This window comes from Melospiza melodia, unplaced genomic scaffold, assembly GCF_035770615.1.
Source record: "Melospiza melodia melodia isolate bMelMel2 unplaced genomic scaffold, bMelMel2.pri scaffold_35, whole genome shotgun sequence".
Classification (NCBI taxonomy): Eukaryota; Metazoa; Chordata; class Aves; order Passeriformes; family Passerellidae; genus Melospiza; species Melospiza melodia.
Window position 1 is genome coordinate 3,668,633 of NW_026948670.1, and position 7,229 is coordinate 3,675,861.

A 7,229-nucleotide genomic window follows, 5' to 3' on the forward strand; every position below is an offset into this window, starting at 1 on the left:
GACAGTGGCTTGGGATCTGGTAGATGAATAGCAGAGCTTGTGGTTTGTGATCTGTCCTCTGGCTAGGAGCACTGAAGGAGAGGACAGAAAAGATGGGGGTTAAATGGGAGCTGGGAGCAGAAGGGGACACCAGGGAAGGAGACTGGGCCAAGGAGAAGCTCAGAAGGAGGAGAGGAGGGTGGAAGAGGAAGGGAGCAAAGCTCAAGGGCTCCGCCAGAGATGAAATGGAAAAAGGAATTGCTGTGCAGCAGTTTCAGCCCAGAACAGAGGGAACTGCACGGGCTCCTCAAGCTGCCCGAGGGCATTTTGAACAACAAAACCAGCAAGCTCTGACAGGGCCAGGAGACCCAGGCAAGAGTGAATGGACAGAGGGGCTGCAGGGTCCCACAGGCAGGGTCCCACAGGCAGGGCACGCTCCTGCCCAGCCACATCCAGAGTGGCACCGCCCTTGCTGCTGCTGCACCACCCCTCTGGCAGCCTGGTCGGGGTTATGTAACCTTTCCTGACTGCTCTTTCCCCCGATCAAGTGAGGTTGCTGCTCCAGCTCCCTGCAAGGAGCAGCCGGAGCAGCCTTTCCTGAGCTGCCCAGAGGGACACAGCCAGCCCCAGCCTCCGAGGCAGCTGAGCAGCAGATCCTGCCCCACCGCCACCCCCGGGGAGCTGTGCTGGCAGAGCTGGCACCCAGGACATGGCACCAAGCCCCCGTGGGAGGCTGCAGGCCCTTGGCCAGGGAAGGAGATGGTTGGATCATGGGTTCTTCCTGCAGGGAGCAACTGGTGGGTGAAGCCTGGAGCACCCACTCACACGTGGGAGCAGACACAGGGGATAAGACACTGCACCAGTGCTTTATGCACCTAACTCAAAATAAGCTTTCTTTTTAAAAAACATATCTAAGAAGAATGATTTTTCTCTCTCTCTTTTTTTTTTTTTGTTATTATTTTGAAGTTATAAATTATTGAAACAAATTATTCTCACTGCTCTCCCAAATCATTCTCAGGCAAAGAAAAGGCAGCTCTACCTTCAACACTGCTTTGTAACAAAATGAGTCAGATTCATTTTGCTCATCATTTGCCCTTGGCTCCCTTTGTCCATGTCTTAAACTACATCCTGGCTCGGTCTGATTAGCAGCCTGTCCTCGGAGGCAGAGGAGGCCCTGCAAGAGCCCGAGGTATTGCAGGTCAAGATTAAAGTGCTCTGCATGACATTCACTGTCAAAGCTGTAACTGGCTTAACTCAGTGCAATTAGATGGCTCAGGGTTACACAGTAACGGCAGCAGTGTTTCAGTGCAGCTGAATAAAGCACAGCCCTGGCGTTAAAGGATGTGATTAAAAGGCAGTGTCAGGGCTGAGACCTGGCAGAAGAGCTCAGCAGGCAGGGTTAAATCCACAGCTTCTCCTGGGGTTGGACACCCCAGGGCCTGGAAAAGATCTCCAAGTATCAGCTGAGCCAGCTCAGCTTTTAGGTCTGGAATGCCACCTTGTGATGGCAGTGGGGAAGTGGAAATGGCCCCTCTGTGGAGGCAGAGGAGATGATGGAATTACAGAATGGGTTGGGTCAGAAGAGACCATAAAAATAATTTTATTCCTCCCCCTGCCATGGCAGGGACACCTCCCACTGTCCCAGGCTGCTCCCAGCCCCAATGTCCAGCCTGGCCATGGGCACTGCCAGGGATCCAGGGGCAGCCGCAGCTGCTCTGGGCACCCTGCCGGGGCCTGCCCACCCTCACAGGGAACAATTCCTGATTCCCAATATCCCATCCATCCCTGCCCTCTGGCAGTGGGAGCCATTCCCTGTGTCCTGTCCCTCCATCCCTTGTCCCCAGTCCCTCTCCAGCTCTCCTGGAGCCCCTTTAGGCCCTGGAAGGGGCTCTGAGCTCTCCCTGGAGCCTTCTTTTGTTCAGGTGAGCACCCCCAGCTCTCCCAGCCTGGCTCCATGGCAGAGGGGCTCCAATCCTGGGAGCATCTTCATGGCCTCTCTGGACTTGCTCCAACAGCTCCAGGTCCTCCTGATGCTGGAGCAGCTCTGCAGGGGTATCTCACAAGGGCAGAATAGAGGGGGACCATCCCCCCCTCACCTGCTGCCCACTCCTCTGTGGGTGCAGCCCAGCACAGGGGAGTTTCTGGGCTGCCACTGTTGGCTCATGTCCAGCTTTTCATCCATTATGTCCTCCAAGTCCTTCTTTGCTGGTCAATGAGCTCTTCTCCCAGTCTGTGCTCATGTGTGGGGTATCCCTGACCTGGGTGCAGCACCTCAAAGAGGAAAAGGCACCATCGAGGCCATGGCTGCCCTGCCTTCTGCTGTGTGGGAGCCAAGCAAGGCTGGTGTCACTCACAGGGAAGTGCAAGCACCAACACCCATGAGGTGTCATCATCACGGGCCCCAGCCATGACAGACACCAGGGGGATAAAAGTTCTTCTCACCAAAGCCTGAACGTGCTTGGCTGTGGGGCTGGAGGTGACCACCATGGTAAATGATGATGTACATCCACAGATCTTTTCTTCCATAGGTTTACTGAATTTTCTTCCTCTTCCCACAGTACTACTCTGTCTTTTTCTCCAGTGACTGACAGTGTGGCCAAATGGCGTTGAGCCAAAATCAGATTGGTAAGAAGGATCACAGTAGCAGCCCTGCAGTGCCAGAGCTGAGCAGTGACGGGGGGCAGGCAGTGAGCCCTGGGCACGGGTGTGTTCAGGGCTGAGGTGACAGTAAAGGATCTCCCTTGCTGCCACAGGAGCTGCAGACATCAGCTACATGGGGGATGTCCCACCCCAGGCTTGGAGCACACGTCTTTTGAAGCACTACAGCTCCATGCCAGTGCAGATCTCTTGAGTGGATGCACTGTGCCAGCAGACAGTGCTCATGTCCTGGTTTAACCCATCCTGCTAATTTATGGGAGCAAAATCACTCAGATGTGATTCCTCCTTTATGCTGCAACTGAACATTCACTCGGCAGAGGTTAACCAGGCTTCTGGAGCCAGTTGAGTTGCTCTGAACACAAGCTGCAGGGCTGTGCTGGGATGCAGGGAGCTCAGGGGAGGCTGTGTCTAGACTAGAGGAACTCTCCAGGAGGCTTGCTGGGCTTTTGTTTTGTAGTAACTCATATCTCTAATCTGGCTTGGAACAAAGCTTCTCAGTCCTTTCAGGCCTTGCCACGACACTTGCAGGAGAAAAGGAGGCTCTGTTTAGTTGTCAGCAAGCCAAGATGAACAACAGGGACTGGCTGCAGCTAATGCAGAGAGCACATTCCTGTGACAGAAAAGGGCTTCACCCCCATGGCAGAGCGGCTCTGCTGTGTTTCATCTGGTTTGATGCTTTTCACCCAAAGTTCACAAATGATGTGCAGGCCTTTGTTTGAGCCCCCCTCCAAGGCCAGCAAGTAGAGAAAAAGCTGTGCACACAGAGGGAATCTGTACTGGGAAGTGAGAGACTGGTCCTGGCACTGAGAGTTGCTGAGTTCTGGTATTTGGCATTCAGGAAGCTTTTGAAGTATCTCCCCAGTCCTGCTGAAAATGTCTTATTAAAGAGACAAAGCATATTAATTTGGGCCCCATGCTGGGCTAATGAATTAAACAGTTCTAAACTGAAGCTGTGGCTTAGGGTCTTGGCAGAGTCATCATCCATGCCTGTGTGGGCACGTGCCCTTGGCCATGGGCAGCGAGACCCCCAGGAACAAGAACATGAAGTGTTCTGTGTCTGCTCTTACCTGTCTCTCCCCCAGACAGGTTTTGCTGTGCTGCACTGGGCATAGCTGGGAAACCTGTTCCTCACCAGGTTCATCAGTGACAGGGGAAGCACCGAGCTCCTTCTGCTCAGCACCAGCCTTTGTCCCTGCACACAGCAGTGTCCTGGGCACAACAAGCCCAGAGCTTCCCAGGACAAGGCAGGATCAGGCTGAGCTGGAGAGGAGCACCCCACATCCAGGAAGAATATCTGCCTGCTTGGGCTGAAAATAGACCATGAAACATTTGAAGAAGACAGAGCTGGAGTGGATGATTGCCTGAGGCAAGGCACAGCTCCAGCTGAGTTCACTGCTGAGCTCTGAGAGCATAAGCACATGAGGAGCATGGGGGAGGGATGCCAGGCTTTCTGGAAAGGCCTTCAAGTGTCTCCAATGGAGCACAAAGCCCAGAGAAAAACTTCCTTTGAATGGATCCCCAGCGAGGGAGTTACAGTTACACTGCTGTGCCCAGACATGGATACACAGAGCACTGGGCTGATGTTACAGCATCGAGTGGAGGCCAGGGAAGGTGTGGAATTGTGCTTCTCCCAGCAAGGCACTTGGCAGTACCACAGCTTTTTCTCTGCTTATTTCAGGGCTGGATTTTTGTTGCTGGCAGCTGTTTCTGAGCTGACACTTCTACCTCCTGTGCCCGAAGTGGGACACGTCAGCTCACCAGCCCTCTGCTTCCCATGAGCCGGTGCTAGAGTTCAGTTCTCCCAGCTCCACAGATCGTGTTCCTGCTCCGGCTCTGTCAGGGATGCTGGAAGTGTCCAAGGCCAGGTCGGACAGGGACTGGAGCAACCTGGGACAGTGGAAGGTGTACCTGCCCATGGCAGGGAGTGGGACGAGACCATCTTAAAGTCCCTCCCAGTGCCTGATTACCGAGGGTTTTTCCCCGCCCCGGGGGGAGCGGCCGAAGCGAGCGGGGCGATGACTGTGGAATCACCTCGGCAGCGTGGCCTGACCTGCTCCTTTTCTGCCCCCGCCGCCATGTGGAGATGAAGCAGTTCTGGGGGGCTGGGCTTCTTCAGCTCGCCGCCATAAGGGCCAGGAGCGGCTCTGGCGGGCCGGGCTCCCTCGCCATGAGGGCAAGGAGCAGCTCTGGCGGGCTGGGCTCCTTCAGCTCGCCGCCATGAGAGCAAGGAGCAGCTCTGGCGGGCTGGGCTTCTTCAGCTCGCCGCCATGAGAGCAAGGAGCAGCTCTGGCGGGCTGGGCTCCTTCAGCTCGCCGCCATGAGGGCAAGGAGCGGCTCTGGCGGGCCGAGCTCCCTCGCCATGAGGGGCCACCGCCGCCATGAGGTGAGGGGGGGCAGGGTACAGGGCGCGGGTGGCGGTGGCAGCGGGGCTGGAGACCGGGGCTCCGGGGCAGGAAGGCGCCACCTGAAATACTCACTGTCTCCTATTTAGCTGTTCGGCCGGGCGACTGGGGATGTTGCTCGGCTGTGCGGTTCAGCATTAATTCCTCAGCCTTTCGCTCGGTGTGCTGGCTTTTGTCCTCTGCCACAAGCCAGGCCGCTGCTGTTGAGCTTTGTGAATACAGATGGAATAATGGCTTATTTGTGATGTTTCTGCTGTCCTCTCTTTAGGCCTTCAGCCGATGACTGATGGTGGTGACCCACCCGAAGGAGCAGCTCTGAGGTGCCCCGGCCCCGTCACGTGTGGAACCCCGAGCTGAGCTGTGCTGGGACAGCCGGGGAGGTGCTCCGGGAGGGCACTGGAGCCTGCGAGAGCAGATGTGAAGGGATAACCTGCCCGTGGGACACAGCAAGAGCTCTGGAGCCACATGGGTGAAGTGTGACCGTGAGCCAGCCTGGGAAAATGGGCAAAAATGTTTTGCTGTCTAAAAGGCCTCTGCTGGCTCCTGTGGTAGCCTCAGGTCCTCAGGGTGGAAATAGCATGGTTTATCCAGAAATAAGTTTAGCTTATCTATTCCTCTTGCTGGATGAAGCCTTGATGAGAGTAGGCATCATCAGAAAAGTGCCTCCACGTTTTTTCTGCCCTCTAAACCTCCCAGTTTTGGGGTTTTTGTCTCCCAGCAGTAGTCAGCTGCCCGTGGCTGCTCAGTGCCTGTGCCAGTGTTATGCTGCTGGGAGAGAAAGGTGCTGCTGAGCTTTCCTGGCACCAGCAAGGCCGTCCTGGTGCTCAGTGGTGCCAGGTTTTGGCAGCACTCTGCATGCCTGAGAGTGGAGTAACTCCTGCCCGTGGAGACAAGTGACTAGACTGTACATGCTCATGCAGCAACAGGCAGCTTTATTGAGAGCTAACTTATTTATACAGATAAGAAGGCCCATGAAGGTAATCCTCATTGGCTGAGCCAGTTACTACTCAGCTAACCAGCCAATAGCAGCCTGAGTCTCCAGTGGTCTGGGCCTGCTCTTACTGGTCGAATTACATAAGCAAGGTAATTATATAATAAATCACTTATGAAGCTGGAATTATTTATACTGTGTGGCCTACAGGCCAGATGTAGAGCATCACAGAGGAATAGCTCATAAATATGGAACTTGTGTGTGTCATAAAACCTCTATAGCTCATAAATATGGAACTTGTGTGTGTCATAAAACCTCTGTTCGCATGATGTTTGGAGCACTCGAATGGAGGAAGGATCCTCCAAGTGATCAGTGCTGCAATAAAAATGAATGCTTTTTGATACTCAAACTGTGTTAGAAAGTTTCTTTTTGGGTGATTTCAGTGTCAGTTCCACAAGGCCCTGTAGTTTCACAGTGGCCCCTTGGTTCTAAAGTGGCCTCAGTTGCACAAGGCCCCACAATGTCCAAAGAGTCCCCTTAATTCCTTGGGGTCCTGAAGAGCTACAATGGCCCCTTGGCTCCATGAGGCCCTGCAGTGCCACCCTGGGGCAGGCGGCCAGGAGGGATTTGTTCCCCACACGCTGCAGCTCCCTGGGCCAGCTGGCACCAACACCTTCTCCCAGGCTAGCACTGCCGGGTACAGCCAGGGCCGAGCCACACTGCAGCTCCCTGCAAACCACGGCGGGGGCTGCCAGGCCAAAACCCGAGTCACAGACAGTTTGTCACTCTTCCTGACTGTATCTGACCAAGAAATGTCCCATTGTGGGGTCCCCTTTCCTGCAGTCACTGCAGCACTGGGACCATCCCTGGAGCTCTGAGCGAGAGAAATGGCCAGTGCTGCACCTCTGCACTGACTCAGGGATGGTAGGAGATGCTCTCTGGGGTGGCTGGAACCATGGAAAAAGGACAGTTGGGAGCACAGAGGGAAACCCAGCTGGGCTGCTGGACTGGGGTAAGACATCTCTGTCTGGGGAAGAAGTTGGCTGTGAAACTCCCTCCTGTGGATGCTCACGTGCCCAAGAGTTGGGCACTGAAGAGCATCACAACAACAGACAGGAGGATGGGGCGGCCAGGATTAAAGTGCCTCAGGGGGGTCTGGACTGGCCACACAAGGGTGAACCCTGGACACCATCTCCAGGTTATCCCTGACTGTGAAACATGGGCTGAGATCAATCAGGGCCAGGCCAGGCAAAGCCCCT

The 7,229-nt window shown here is 55.0% G+C and overlaps 1 pseudogene; it reads left to right on the forward strand.

Annotated features, from left to right (window-relative positions):
• The first annotated feature begins 5,752 nt into the window (after positions 1–5,752).
• Positions 5,753–5,933, forward strand: LOC134434416 (small nucleolar RNA SNORA74; annotated as a pseudogene).
• Positions 5,934–7,229: the final 1,296 nt, after the last annotated feature.